We start from the raw sequence: 16,518 nt of genomic DNA on the forward strand, positions 1-16,518 counted from the left end.
CATGTAATTTGATCACAAAAAAAGAGAGGTTGAAAATCAGCAACTGTAATGTCTAACAACCTATTTGCTCAAGATGGGACATGCTTTTATAGGTTTTCTTCAGATCCATTTTAAAGCTATTTTTCTAGCCGCTTGAACCAGAATTTGGAGGTGAAATCACACACATTTTAATTTTTCTCTGGAAGTGTGAAGAAAGCAAAATATTTGTGTTCATATGACTGAAAAAAAAATAATGAGGGAAGATTATATCATAGAATCATTTAGGCTGCCAAAAACCTCTAAGATATCTTGAGAAACTTTGCTGAGTGGGAAAGACAGTGAAACTAAGCAAAACACATTTTCAATTACTTGTAAAGGTAAGATTTTTTTAAATAGCTGTGGCTGAACTCTTTAACTCTTCTTTGAAAACCAAGATCAGGCATAGATAAAGTCTGAACAAAAATAGAGAGCTTGGGCTAATCTAAAACTGAAACTGTATAAAATAACTTAGTTCAGAACTTAAATTATCAAGAAGTTCATCTAAAGGCTGACCATTTGTTGTTTTGCAAATTTTGGCTTTTGCTTGACTTGAGAATTAAATGTTTGCATGCCTGCAGTATTGTTTTAACGTAAACAATGCAATCTCTAGGTCAGCTGTGTTCCCACAGACAGGAGGATGAGAGCTGAAAGATTCTAAAAATTGTTATTCACAGAAAAGGTCTCATCAAATGCTTTAATATCAAATGCCTCAATCACTGACATATTCATAATGAATTCAGATTCTAGTGTCCATATAAGAAAGAAGGCAAAATAAGCCCAAAAAATCCTTTTTAAATTTCAAAATACTTTGGTTTAGAAAAAAAAGATATTTCTTAAAGGCTAAACAGATTTAAATACAAGTGCAATGAAATCTTTAATTTCTATTCCAGGAAAATATTCCAGTCTGACCGGCTTTAAACTTAAAAAAATATTCAGTAGTAAAGGGAAACTTTCAATTTCTAGAAGAACAAACAATCTTTTTCTTAGACTGTCAATGAGACAAAGTCAATCTTTTTCTGCAGTCTTACTTACTAGTTATAGACCTAGAATAATGGAAATTAAATGTATTAATGTGGATGAATGTGTAGTTAGTTATTAATGTGGATGAATGTGTAGTTAATATTTCACATAACTTATTAAAATATTATTTAAAATATTGCATTAGTGGAATAACAATTTTTTTTTTTTAGCAAAACTTATTTTTCAAGAAATATATGTAAAGTTTATTCTGACCAGTGAAGGCAGAAGGATGTTTCTAACCTTTTCTAACTTTTGCATCTTCTTATAGTGCTTCTGCTCCTGGCCCCTCTGGCACAGAGGATCCCAGGCTGGAGTGTGGCTCTGCACTCCAGGTGAAACACTCCCACCACCTTGCTTCTTCTGCAGGGTGCTCTGGCAGACAACAGTGACTTTTTTGCAGCTGCTCTTAGTCAGGTTTCCTTCAGTTTTAGTGGCTATATCTATCTGATTTCTTTCTTGCTCCTAAAGGGATCTCTCTGCAGGAGGGGCTAGAGAATCTTTGTGGAAAAGATTATCTTTCTTTTATGATACATCCTTTTTGATCTTTTCTCAGGCATGCAGCTGAGTGGACATTAAATCACGTTCTCTTGATGTGGCAAGAATAGTGCTGTTTGGTCTCAATTGCCATTCATACCTGACCAGTCACGAATTTCTCTGACCTGGAAATAGAAAAGACTGTTTCCAATGACCTGAGTTAAAGGCTTTCCACACTCAATTATAGACTTATTAATGATTTGTTATTTCTCAGTCCTCTTTTTGGGCCTAATGTTGCCTTTTGATGTTTGCTTTTAATCTTCCAGTATAAACAATCACAGTGAAATCTCATAAACCAAACCCCGGAACAGCTAGTATGACATTTGCTCTTCTTAGATAAGGACAGCATGAATGTGGTTGGTTTTATTGACATTCGTATAATTTCAAACCTCTAAGAGATAATAAATGGCTGTATTTCATTTGTTTCAGTTAAAATCACAAAACCAGGACATTTATCCAAAATTTAGAATACCTTACTCCTACATGTGGAACATTGGGTTGTAGCTGTGTTGTGTGTTGTTTAATCAAACTGGATCCAAAAACTGGAAAAATATCTTCTTTTTAAGATCTGGAAAGGACTCCACCTTATTCTGGTTTTACAACACCTCCCATTTTCATTCTGGGCTAGAAAACTCAATAAATGAGTACATACTTCAAATTACAGTTTCAAGAGAAATGTTTACAATATTTCTTAGACCTCAACTTTTAAACCCTAAAAATTCCTATTTTATGTCTTGGGAGAGAAGGATAGATTGCCAAATTGCCCAGTAAAATTGAATTATTAATCCAAATGTCTGTCTTTCCTCCACTGTCACTGGTGGATTTCCAAAAAACAATTCTGCTTTTTTTTTGGAAGTCTTGATATTTTCTCTTCGTTTTACTGAGTTTCACTGGGATTTCTAAAACATAGAATCAAGGATTAATACTGTAAATGAAGCCTTCTTTGTAGGAATTTGAATTTTGCTAGAGTGTAATCAGAACTTTTATGTAAAAGGACTGTCACTGGGATGAAAGTGAAAATTAAGAACGCAGAAGACATCAAAGTTCACGGAAATGTGAGAGAGATGATAAGCAGCAGGAAAACCAAAAGGACCCTTAAACATGTACCTGGAAATTGCAAAGGAGGCAGATTCTGTGCTGTGATGCATTTCAGCCATATGCACAGCTGTTTAAGCAATCAAGGTGGAGAAGTGTTAGTTCTGCCCTATGTTTGCCTGCTCAGAGCTTCTCAAACTATTTGGGGGTTTTGTTAATGCTTTTAGCACTTGATTAATACAAAAATGTTCTCTTCTAACTATGAGGTCTTACCAGGAAACTGGCTCTTTAAGAACCGAGCATGAATAGTTATTACCTCTCTAAATATGATGCCTGTGTTGCTTCTCTCTTGGTTTTGATGGGTTAGGAGCAAGCCTGGGTGAAACTAGGTCAAAGAGGCATGAACTTCACAAGAAAGCAAAACTATGAGTTTGGAAAAGAAAATATTTTACTTTAACAGATTTTTTTGCTACTTCTAAAATCTCGTTGAACCTACACATGTATGCAATTATCTAAAGGCTTCTTGGCTTATTCAAGAAAACTTTTCTACAGCTGGAAATGCTTCAGTGAGTTGAGTAACTGCTGAGTGATGGGGACTGTTTCCAGAAATATGGTGTCCCAGAGGTGGTCTCACAACAAAGCAGATGAAGGGAGCTATCAGGAAGGTCGGTAACATGGTACACTTAAGGACATCTGTAGAAGGCTAAATCATCACCTTTTCATTTCATAGAAAGCAATTGAGAAAGAATGCCTTCTTTTTCCATCTGGTGGAGAGTGAGTCAGTGAGTCTTTTTTCACCATTTCTGTTTAACCCAAGGCAAATGCATTCATCCCTGTCGAATGCAGGACTCTGACAATAGAGTAACAACTTTGCACTACAAGAAGAAGGGGCTTTGTTCACAGGAGGAAGGAGCCTTCCTTACAAGGCTCTGTGCTGTGTGCACCTAGTTATTTGAAAATCAGGTGCCTAGTCTAAGCAGATGCAAAAAGAGAGTAGGATGAATCAACACCCAGAGATAGCTACTTCTCTTCATTGACTACTGGGACAGTCAAAATTATTGGCTAAGATGCAATGTCTTGCAATGGCTAAAATTAAGGGAGATGAATTCCAGTCAAATTCTACTGTTCATCAAGGATGCTGGGTTTTTTTCCACACAGCTGCACCAAGCCTTTTCTTTGTTGTTGTTTATTTTATTTGTTGTTGGATTTTTAAATTTTTTATTTTGAGTGTGTGCGTTCCGAGCGAAGCTGAATGCAAGGAAATGGAAGGATGTAATGTTCTGTAAAGAACCCAGTAGGAAATAATGCCGAGAAGATCTGTAATACATACTTGGTTATTAAGGAAAGATGAATTAGAATGTTGCTCACCAGACCTCTTTGCTTACTGCTGATGTTTGGTCATTGCTGAAGGGTAAGAAGAAAAGCCTGGGATTTACCTTAAAACAGTCAGTGTACCAGGTTGTTAACAGGATGTGGAGAACAGAGTAAAAGGAGCAAATGACAGCAAAACATGCCACGGTGTATGGATACAGAATGTGTTACAATAGGCTAATAATGAGTATATGCCCCATGTGGGGAATCAGACATGTCAAGGGATGGGATAGATTAGGTCTCTAGTGATCTATTGAGAAGGTCAATGACTGGAGAATATGACACCACTCATGTAATTCTGAGAGATGAAAAGTGGAAAGAACATGAAAGCAAATGCTTTTATGAGATGAAAAAAATCCCTCACAATTAAACAAAGTACTTCTATTTGTTAATATAATTTATTTTTCCATTTATCTATACCTGATTTCTATGTTAAAAGTGTAAGTAGTTCTTAGTGCATGTAATATTGATTCTTTGATGACATGTACATATTAATGGAGTACTATGCCCCTTTATCTTGTAAATTCTTGGGAAATTAAGAACATGAATCAAAATCTAAAAATAAGGCAATGATTGATTGCTTTTTGTGATTATCTGATGATTATTTCATTAATCTCTAATCTAATAAAATATAAATTTGACTTTTTAATTTTTTTTTTATTATTATTCTCAGATATTTTTGTCATACTCCTCATCCTGGGTACAGTCTCCATCACATACAGTCCCTGAATTTGAGAACAAATAATCAAAGCTTCCAGGTACTAGTCGAAGTGCCTCATGCACTCAGTGTAGTAGGGAAGATAGCTAGGAGATGGTGGTCATGGGAAGGAGTGATCTGGGCAGGGATATAGCTTCTTCCAGACCTTCATCATGCTGCTGCAAAATAATTCCACTGGGTTGTCAAGTTGCTCCCTTCCATCTCCTCATCATCCCACTGCTGACTTTTCTTTTTATATCACGTTAAATGTGAAGCACTTGGCTTCACCTTGAATGCCTTTCAAAGCTGCACCTTCCCTACAGACCATCTAAAATTCACAGAAAGTGTAATCTCTTAGACCTTTTAGGTTACTGATGCCAGCTTCACCATTCACTTGTTAACATTTCAAACGAGTTCCATGTCTCCTCTCACTCTGCCTGCAAGGAGCGCACTGCACACCTCGATGAAGCTACCTCATTGCCCTCCATCAGACCCCAGGCAAAGCTCCCCCTGGCCAGGGTGTTTGTGACAGTCTCCAGACAACAAGTGCGCTGTCAGGCCGAGCCCACCGTTAGCTGTGCTGCCCACTCAGTGTCCCATCACTCACATCTCTTCCCTAGATGGTTGTTTCTTCTCTCATGTTGTCAGGGTTTTGCCCCTTTTTTTCTACCCAACCCTGTACAGAACCAAACAAAATGGGATCCTTGTTGATGACCCCTGAGCAGTCACAAAATAGTAGCTTGTAAGAATAGAAATGTGACTGGCATTCAAGAGTTTAGTTATTTAAGATCTGGTGGTGGAAAACCTTGATTCATTATAGAATCTGTCAGACACACTTTGTTCAATAAGATGTATTTCCGTCCCACTGACTTCAAATGGAGAGAGTGTATATTTATTTTTAAATGTGTGGGTAAGAATCTGGCTGAATCATGCTGTTAAACAAGCCATAATTTTGGTGTCATCAGCCATTGCATATGCAGGTCCCTCGTTGCCACCCTCACTCTTTGAGCCCCTTGCAGACATTGCACAGTGGCAATTAACCATACACAGATTCCATAAGCATTCCATAAGCAGGAAAAGTGGAGAAGGCTCTGTTCTAGGGTTGGTGCTTGGCAAGAAGGTCATGTCTTTAATTCGGGGTTAATTGCAAATAACCTCTGTTTTTGCATAGCCGCATCCATGCACATGTGAATAAAATTAAAAGGAAATGGAAAGGAACTTCCTATGGAGATATGGAGATCAAAGGAAAGCTGGAGGCCTGGAAAATGAAAATTATCTAGCACCCTTAAATATGCTCAGGCAACCTGACATGTTACAGAACAAGAACATAAATTTGTCTTCTGACAGACCTTTGTGTGACCTTTGTGATTTACTCTATGTACCCAATGCAGAATAAGAGAAAATGTGTTCTGCATAGTGGGGCAAGGCAAAGGAGAGCATTATTAGTTGCTTTGAATGTGTGGAATAAAATACTTTGGGAGAAATATAGCAGTGTTGTGTGTATTCTGCAGAGATGCAAATAGGCAATAATGGCAATCTATAAATTTCTGTCTTATTTATGGAAGGCCCAACTGATTGTATTTTGGATTTTGCTGTTCAGCACGGCAACCATGCACTCTGCTCATGTGAGGTTCCTATTTTGGATGCTTTAAAGTAGGAGGCTTAAATAAAGCAGCAAAGCAAAATTTAAAGAATTCAAATGAACAGTATAAGATGAATGCACTCTTCATAAATGCTTATATGTGGGCTGGACTGAAACCTTGTGTATCTCCTGGTGCAGTTGCAGAAAGTCGGGATATTATCTGAGCTGGTGTGATTAATTAGCCTGAATCTACTAGTGCCTCTTTGCACATCTATCAGTTTTGCTCTTTTGGCCACGTGACACAAAATTCCACCTTGAGTCCAGGCCCCTGCTATTCCTTTCTGCCTTGCTGACTGCTTTGCCCTTCTGCAAGCAATATTCAGCCCCAGCGGAGCAGCTGGTCACCTTGCCTCGCCTGGGACTGTTAACAAAACCTCTTCTTACCACTGTGACCACTGTCCCAGGCAGATCCCGCGTGACTGTGTTAGGAAGGGTACCATCCTACCAGTTGCAAATCAGAAGAGCACCACGTGCACTTTAATGGTGTGTCTCTTCTGAGCTTGGCAAACCTTCTTCTGTGTGAGTCATACCCTTGACTTGCACGCATTTGTGCTCTCAGAGGATAAACAAACATTTTGTGCTTTGACCCCAAAAGCTGTGTTTTAATGAGCTGCTGAAAAGCTGAAGTTTCCTGCTGCAATACAAGGTATCCTGTATAGCATTGCAATGGGACAGCTGTTTATAAATTTTAGAGTCATAGTCCCTAAAGCAGAAGGGAGCTGCCTTTTCTTCCTGAGCCAAGCATCCAATCATCAACCTGGCACTACCATGTTCACCATTAAACCATGTCCTCAAGTGCCATATCCACAAAACTTCCAGGGATGGTGACTCCACCACTTGCCTAGGCAACCTTTTCCACGAAGAATTTTTTCCTAATATCTAATCTAAACCTTCCCTGGTGCAACTTGAGGCTATTTCCTCTCATCTTGTCACTTGTTACCTGTGAGAAGAGACTGATACCCACACCACTGCAAGCTCCTTTCAGGTAGTTGCTCATTCACCCATGTATGCTCTTTCATATACACACTTATGTGTATACTCACAAAGTTCAGATTGGCCTTGTGAAAACTGAAGATCAGTTTTGATGGCTATGTTCATTTTACAGTGGTAATTTATTTAATAATTTTTGAAACTAATTGCTCCTGTATATAACAAAAAGGTATTTTCAGTCTTTGTGGTGAATGTTGCAAGGACCAGTAAATGACTGAGAAAGAGAGAAGTCTGAGGTTATAGAGTTATCAATTATTTTTTCATTCTGAAGTGTTTTATACTGTCTCTGGATTAAGTATTATATTTGAGATAAATCTAGGTTAGTTATAAAAGCAAAAGAACAAGCACAATAATAAGCTCAGGTTCCTTGCCTTAATTAGTGGAAGAGTATTTTATGCCCTATACAATGTGATGATACACTGAACTGATCCAGTCTCTATCTGCACATTGAAACAGATGAGAATGTGCAGTGCCTAAAGCAAAAAATGATAGATAGGTTCTAAGATAGCTTTACAAATACACAACCAAAAGTTACTGAAAAATCATTCTTGAAAAAAAAAAGACAGCTAAACCTCATTACTAGGCATCAAGTAATATCTATATAGAGATGACTGTGCTGATTTTGGCTGAGGTAGAGTTAATTTTCTTCAGAATAGCTAGTATGGGGCTGTGTTTTGGATTTGTGCTGAAAGGATTGATAATATAGAGATTTTTTTGTTATTGCTGAGCAGTGTTTGCACAGAGCCAAGGCCTTTTCTGCTTTTCATACTACCACACTGGTGAGGAGGCTGGGGGTGCCTGGGAGTCTGGGAGGGGACACAGCCAGGACAGCTGACTCCAACTGACCAAAGGGATATTCCACACCATATGGTATCATGCACAGTATATAAACTGAGGGGAAGAAGGAGAAATCGGGGGACATTTGGATTGATGTCATTTGTCCTCCCAAGTAATCACTACACGTGATGGGGCCCTGGTCTCCTGGAGATGGCTAAACATCTGCCTGCCCTTGGGAAAAAGTGAATTAATTCCTCATTTTGCTTTGCCTGTGTGTGGCTTTTGCTTTTCCCATTAAACTGTCTTTATCTCAACTCACAAGTTTTCTGCCTTTTACTCTTCTGATTCTCTCCCTAATGCTGCTGGTGGAGGAGTGAGCAAACATGGTCGTTGGTTGCTGACTTGGGTTAAACCATGATGATCTACCTATTTTTCATCTTCTCTTACTTTACATCTCACATTTTGTCCCTGAAGCCAATATAACTTGAATAGATTAAACTATAATTTTTGTAACAACTGCCTTTTAAAAGGAATTGATTTATCGTTTCTCTTGCCCTCAAGTTGACTTCCAGTGCAACCACTCTGAAATGCCATAATTTATTGAAAATGCCAGTGTGGTCCATTAAATTGGTCTGCATCAAACAGTGTGCTAATGACACTGAACCTTGTTGGCTGTTTTTAACGATTTTCTCAAATAGTGTGTGATAGTCTCCTCACATTGATCACAATATTGTCTCCTTTGTGCCTCTGGCAGCAGCTGTGTTTGTCCTCTCTGAGATGCTTTACTCCACCGTATGTTATTGATAGATGATAATCATCCTTTCCTGGAGTAGGAATGCAGAATAAATGACCTCTACTGTTCACTTTTGCATGTTATGTAGATTCACATTCATGAGCTAGATTTTATACTTATAAAGAGAGGTTGCAAAAAATTTTACATAGAGTAATAGGCACTTCAAACCAGCCCTTGAAATGAGAATCCCTACTTACGAGGGTAGGTGTGATTGGGTGAGTCCCTGGATGATTGGAAGAGATGGTGGTTGCAATTATGGGTACATGGGTAAGAGAAGATGTGTTTATTGATCTAGTCAGGAGATAACCACATGAAGCAGATTGTGTCAATACTTCACTGCTTGACATCATTTGGACCCATAATTGAAAAAACTAATGTGGTTAAAACTTACAAGATGTGTGCTTCCTCTTTCTTCTTTGTGTTTACTTTGGAGAAGTTTGCTGTAAGTACCATGGCAGAAACTGTTTAACTTCATGGTAGGCCTTATAACCTTTCTTATGTATTTCAATGAAGCTGGTGTTTGAAGTCTTCTACTGCTTTTTTTGTTTCTTAGTGGGTGTGAGAAAGCCAAATTGGATCCATCACTCACAGAAAGAGAGTAATATGCTTGTTTCCCACAGATTTGTGTCTGGCAATCTTCATTGACTGACATTAACAGTCATTCCAGAGACTGGAGGGAAATCCTTTCACTGACAGTAAGGCAAAATCTAAGTGGTTGGATTGAGCATCCTTACATCTCTGTGTTCATGCCTGTTCCAGGCCTGACAGTGTTGGCAGCTGCTCACCACTTTGTAACACCTTCCTTTTATCTGCCCTTAATATAGGGAATAGATATAATTTGAGGCAGGAACTACTGAAAGGCGTAGTCTTTTTATGTAACTGAGCATAGAAATAGGTTTAAGCAATATAATGTATATAATATAATTAAATCCTTCTTCAAAAGGTACATATTTATAGATCTATAAGGTTTTTGTTTTTAAATTGTCCTGTAAAGATTTTGCAAGTGATGAAGCTGAGAACACACTAGTCTCTGAAAGTGCCTAACACAGTATCTACTCTTTATTACGATCAATAATTATGGGACTTCTTTTTTTATTCACCTTCAGGCCCTGGTGGTATGTTTGACCTACATGGAGTGAACCACCACCATGACAGTATCATGTCCTGCATGAATTTTTCTTCTTTCAGAAAGTACAACATCTTTCCAATTGATATAGCAAATGGTACAGAGAATGCATAATGTGGAGGATTCCCTATTCTCTCTCCACATGGCTGAACACAATAACTTAAGGGATAGAGGACAGTCATGATAAGCTCCCATGTGGCATAGCATAAGTGTCTCCTCCATGGCTTCCACTATCTCCTGGTGCCCTAGTATAATAGGTACCAGACTCTAAAAGTGGAGCTGAACAATAACAAGAATGATGGTTCATCTAGGCTGAAGGTGTCGCTGAGGTTTTCAGCCTATGCTCTGTGTAAAACTGCTTCCGTAAAGAAAAGAAAGTGTCGTTGTCATAGGAGACTTGCTTTTGAAGGGAACAGAAGGCCCAATGTGCAGACTGAGGCCTGGGTTAAAGATGTGGAAAAAAATTTCCCACCCTAGCACAGCCCTCAGATTATCATCCATTATTGATTTCTCAGGTAGTTAACACTGGAGTTGTAACAAGAAGTCCAAGGGCAATCGAGAGACTTCAGGGCCTTGGAATGACTGGTTAAGTTACCAGGAGAACAAATAGTGTCTCTGTCCTTCCAGTCTCACTATAAGAAGGACACTGAGGCACTGGAGTGTGTCCAGAGAAGGGCAAGGAAGCTGGTGAATGGGCCAGAGCACAAATCTGATGAGGAACAACTGAGAGAGCTGGAGTTGTTTAGCTTGGAGCAAAGGAGACTGAGGGGAGATGTTTTTGCTCTCTATAACCACCTGAATGGAGGCTGTAGTGAGGCGGGGATCAGTCTCTTCTCCCAAGTGTCAAGTGATAGGATGAGTTCAAATGGCCTCAGATTGTCCCAGGGGAGGTTTAGATTAGGCATTAGGAAATGTTTCTTCACTGAGAAGGAGGTATTTGAGTCACCTTCTCTGGTAGTATTTTAAAGATGTGTAGATGTGGCACTTGGCAATATGGTTTAGTGTGAACTTGGCAGTGATGAGTTGACATTTGGCCTTGATGATCTTGAGGTCTTTTCCAATCTAAACAACTCTAAGATTCTACAAATCATCTAGTAACAATAATTCTCATCTTCCTTGAGAACCATCATCTGTATAGTATGCTTGTGATATCAGAAACACTGTATTTTGAAGCACTTAAAGGCAGGTCATGAGATTTACTGCTATTCTGAGACATGTTTTATTCTGAGTACATCCACATAATTTGTTATGCTGGTTTGTCCTCTTGAGACAAATCTGTCTCTGACTATACAATTCATCAGTGAGATATTTTTCAAGTCACTGGGAAAAGTGACTAGGAGAAAAATGTCAAAAATATCCCTCCTCAAATTCCATTAAAGAGAAGTATATAAAAATACTGATAATTATCTGTTTTGTGTTCTATCATGCTTTCTTCAGGTAAAAAAAAAGATGCTCCAAAAGAAATATGCATGAACAACCCTAATGGGACATGATCTAGAAATAAGCAGATTATTTGCAAATAGAATTGACATCAATATTCACATGATTCTTAGAAATAATAGTGCATGTTTCCTTCCAAATAACTCCATTCAAGGAGTTCAAGTTTAATTTAATTCCCCAAGCTTGAAAAATGGTTATTCAGTCACTGGGGAGTTCTGAATTATAGTTTTGGAAATTAAACAGAACTATCCTCAGATAGTTATTTACTTGCTGCCTCAATTATCCAAACAGAGCAAATTTCAAATTCTACCCAGTGAGAATAATAAACCAAAGAATGTTTTAGTGCATGCAAATTGTAGTACACTTCAAAGGAACAAACAAGACACAAACATTAACAAATGAGTATATATTTTTATGATCTGAGGTCCACATATCTGTCCAAATTGACTTTGCTATTGACCCTTGAAACAACTCACTTGCTTATGGGTAGTAGAGATTTGCCAGTACTTTGTTTCTAAGCATCCCAGGTCTTCCAACTATCTCAACTAATCCAACTTCAATTTTCATGCTTCAGGTCAGGGAAATCCACACTTGTTCCCTGGTCTGCTGCAGACTCCTATAGGGTCAGATGTAAGAACAAGAAATAATATCATGTTCTGCTTTTTGAGTGTTTGACTTGTTTATGGGCCCCAGAGGCAAAGAGAAAGAATATCTGTGTGGGGAAAGAAACAGATGCACCTGCACCTCACCTTGGTTAATCTAGCTGGAAAAAGCTATAAGCTTAGAGAACATGCACTGGATTGTCAGAAGGAAGTGTGCACGAAATGGGTGGGTGGGGGAAAACATAACATGGAGTCTTAAGATAAGATTAATCCCTTAGAAACATCTGGTGGCAGTTTCCTATGCTGATTTCTGTAGCAAAAATCAGTTTAAGAACTCACCCATCGAAGTTCAGTTTACAGACACCTCAGCCCTGCAATCTTTACTTTCACAGTGTGAGGGAAACACAGTGATGAAGTAACAGGAGAGAGGAATAGCCCCTGTACTTCAGCACAGGCTTTGTGCAGACTTTTGCACGCCGCAAGAGGTGCACTGTGGTTGTTCTGGAGTCAGAAATGGGGCCTGTATGTCCTAGTCTTTGCGTTGAACTGAATCCAGCTGTAATATTTCTAACTGTTTTCTTCAGCTTTTCTTTGATATGAATAGTTATCTACAAAATCACTGAAATGTTATAGACCATTTTAATTTGACGAAACATTGTGTTATAATTCCTTGCAGAGGTTACTCGTATTTAAGGAAAACTATAATGTTTACTATATATTATATTTATACAATATACTACTATATATTGACTATTATATTATAGTGTTCCTTAAATGCGAGTAATCTCTGCATTTGCATATAACACAGCCACACACTTAGGTGCTCCAGCACGACTTCATGCACAGCCACTGATGCTTCAAGGTTTAGCTGCGGCAGCACAGACATAACCACAGTCACAGGTGCTTTGAGGTGTACCTGGTCTGGTGTGGACTTATCCACAGCCACCGACACTTAGGGGTGCCCTGCTCCCCCATGGACTTGTCCACAGGTCACAGTACCTTCGACTTGAGTTCACACTGGGTTTCCAGCCTCGCCAGTGCAGCAGCACAGGCACAGTGATGATGCCCTGGCCGTCTGCCAGCTCAGGTGCATCGTAATTGCTGTTATCAAAATGTTCCCAGGCACAGCAGGGTAAGATGATAAGCAGTGCAGCACTGCAGCAAGCAGTGAAAACAAAAAGCAGCCACTAATGAGAAATAGACTCTAACAGACAGTCAGGCAGGCAAGCCCCATGGCAAGCACAGGAGCCTGACAATTAATAGCTATACAGCAACATCAGCTATAAACTTGATCTAGCACATTCCAATCAAATCTGTCATTGTGTGAATGCACTGAGGCCCATGTTATATACCAGGAAGGAATGTTATGGTGTAACCCCAGGGGGCAACTAAGCACCATCATAATGCTTGCTCACTCTGCCTGCATTGGGATGGGGAGAGAATCAGAAGAGTAAAAGTGAGAAAAGTCATGGGTTGAGACAAAGACAGTTTAATAGATAAAACAAAAGCTGTGCATGCAAACAATGCAGAACAATTAATTAGTTCACCATGTCCATTCACTGAAAGCACCCTGTTTCAGCTAAATTTCTATCGAAAAATATTTCTTTAAGTCCAGGATAGAGCTTTAGATCTCAGTAAGATGAATGCTGTCAACCTATCTTCACACAGAGTCTGGCCAGTGTGGTTCAGTTATGACAAAGATTAGGACTCAGGTTTCTGTTTAAGAGTCTATCACATCCTGAAGGATGATATTATCCCTAAATTCTTGTGTGGTTTATCTCGCTTGTATTAAAACCAAAATAAAAGTATTAAAAACCCCCAAACAATCTACACCTGCAAATGTCATTGAGTTAGTTTAATCGTGAATAAAAAACCAGCTGGTTGAGGTTTCTAAGGTCATGTTTATGCCAGTATATCAAAATGGCACAGAGGTACCTGCATGCATACCTTCAAATACTGCAAAACTGAGTGGCCACCTCCACAATTTTAACTGGATTTTGGCCCCAACCTGTTCCAGTTCCTGAGCTGTGGATGGGAGAATGCTGTGTGGTCCCTCATACGATTTGTTTTGGGTTTTGTAAAAATTAGGAGGATTTTGTTTCCTTGCTTGGGGATGTTGTTTATTACTGTTAAATTCCAAAGAAGTGTAATTTAAAAATGTTTCTATACAAGAAAACTGCTAATCTCCCAAGTTTGTCAAGCAGACAGGCAGAAAAAAGATGTGTTTAGTTTAAAAGCATTCTATGCAGGTTTTCAAACTCTGGTTCAATTAATTTTTTCAGTTTTGAGGTCAGATGAGAAATACATCTAAACTAGGGAAGTTGCCTGAATATTTTAAATAATTTTCCATTACTTACTGAGAGTATTGTATAGCCTTTTTGTGTATACTTTCCATTAGAATCTGAGGATTAAAGGACTGTGATTGTTTGGCATGACTGGCAACAGAAAATATAAGCAACATAGAGGAAAAGTGGTTTAATTCATACTAGTAGTGTTAATTTATAAACCAATCAATAAACAGGAAAAAAATGCAATCATTTTTTATCACTTAGAAAAAAAGTAATAATATTCAGATAAAAAGCTGTTATCTTTTTGTATAGTTTATCTCATTTCTCACAGAGCAGTTATGGAAAACTATGTTCAAAAGAGCTAGTAAGGAATTTCTTACTGTCATCTTGTCAGATCTTTTTGGGAGAAAGTGGAATAACTGTGTTTGCTTATTTTCACAGAATCCCAGAATCATTTAGATGGAGATCATCTAGTCCAACCCCACTGCCAAGGCAGGGTCCCCTAGAACAGGTTACACAGGAATGTGTCTGGGTGTGTTTTGAATATCACCAGAGACGGAAACGCCATGACGTCCCTGCTCAGTCTCTTCCAGTGCTCTGCCACCCTGAACGAAAAGTTCTTCATCATGTTAAGGTGGAACTTCTTGTGTTTTATTTTATGGCCATTACTCCTGTCTCTGGGCACCACTGAATAGAACCTGGCACCATCCTCTTGGCACCAGCCTTGAAGATATCTATATGCATTAATGAGATCCCCTCTCAGTCTTCTCTTCTTTAGACTAAACAGGCCCAACTCCTGCAGGCTCTCCTCATAAGTGATATGCTTCAGACCCCCAAATATTTGTCCCTGCAAAAATCCTTGTGAAGGGACTTCAGAGCTGCTACTTAGGATATTTGCAGTTTGGACTGTATGTTATAACCTGCCTCTTAAAGCTGGATCATCGATTTTTCCTTTATCTATGTAGCAAAACTCCTGACAGCATAACTTTCCCTGGGTTGCTAGCATCTGACATTTATTGTGAACCATGGAGCATGTCTGACTTCAAAGCCTTCCATTGACTCAGGCTGGCTTTTGACCTGCCTTAAAGACAAAATATAGAACTATAGTGGAAGAAAAGAATCCTTCACGTTCTGCTTGTCACTACTCCACAAGAGAAAGGAGAGAATAAATTATTCATTGTGAATCACTCAGCCTGCCCTAGTAGGCGGCCTTTCATAGTGCAACAACTTTAAATGAACTACTCCCCTTCCCTACTCTCAAAAGTGCCACCAGTTCTTAATGCATAGTGACATGCAATTAACATGATAGGCAAATGACCTAAATGCTAGATATGGCCCACTGAAGAAACCACATTTTTTTTTAATACTTCTGAATATTTTATAGATATTCTTTATTTTCCACAATCGAAAGGGGAAAAAAAAATCCTCCGAAGTGTTTTGTGTGTGTTAAAGGAAAAAAACAATGCAGAGAACATGCTTACTGTAAAGCAGCTTACCACTGAGGGTATTCTCTTAGAAAATAGCACTACCTACCTACAAGCAGGTAGAGTGCAAAGACCATTAGGCTATTAGCTAGTTCACAATGGAATTGTCCTTTCCCTTTCTTTGCAATAAAAATTCTAGTCTAAAACCCCTGGAATGATGAAAATAATGGGGAAAATGTTTCCTTAAGCACTTTCAGTCATTTGGCATTTTCACATGACAAGCTATTTCATGGGAAAATGTCAGAAGAGCTTTCAGTCCCAGGCTTGGAAGTCGATACTGTTCCCATAGCTAAAATGCACATTTTGTATACCAAATTTGGTTGATTTGCAATCTGTTCTCTTCCTTCCTCTTTCTCCACCAGGCCCCCGCCCCGCTTTTATCTCATGCGTCTACTGTCCTCTTTATTGCCACAGTTTAAATGTGAGTGATCATGTTCTTGCATGCCAGGACTTCATAATTTGCCATTATATCATGTAACACTGCTTCCACATAACTCACAGCCTACTTAACCCCTCTCTTTCTCCATTCCTTATAGACAAAACCAAGCAAAGCTTTCCACTGACCTTAACTGTTCATGAAAACAGACCTGGATTTTACAGGTTTGAACAGGTTAGTAAAGAGCTATTACTTTAGCTGACTGTAAATACCATAAATCATCTTCGCAGTTGTCATCCATTGTAAATGATTCATCAAACATTAT

At 38.7% G+C, this 16,518-nt stretch overlaps 1 long non-coding RNA gene across 3 annotated transcripts in view; it reads left to right on the forward strand.

The window, feature by feature from the left end:
* LOC126646715 (uncharacterized) overlaps positions 1-16,518 on the forward strand; it is a 62,671-nt gene that overhangs the window by 22,433 nt on the left and 23,720 nt on the right. Inside the window, exons 1-2 of one of the 3 annotated variants that reach the window (XR_007630375.1) lie at positions 14,778-14,967; positions 16,354-16,427. The exons of the other annotated variants lie outside the window; for them this stretch is intronic. This is a non-coding gene — a long non-coding RNA (uncharacterized LOC126646715). Of the gene's footprint in view, positions 1-14,777; positions 14,968-16,353; positions 16,428-16,518 lie in introns of those variants that run through there. 3 annotated transcript variants of the gene reach the window in all.

Source organism: Myiozetetes cayanensis, unplaced genomic scaffold (assembly GCF_022539395.1).
Source record: "Myiozetetes cayanensis isolate MyiCay16 unplaced genomic scaffold, myiCay2020 scf1, whole genome shotgun sequence".
Taxonomy (NCBI): domain Eukaryota; kingdom Metazoa; phylum Chordata; class Aves; order Passeriformes; family Tyrannidae; genus Myiozetetes; species Myiozetetes cayanensis.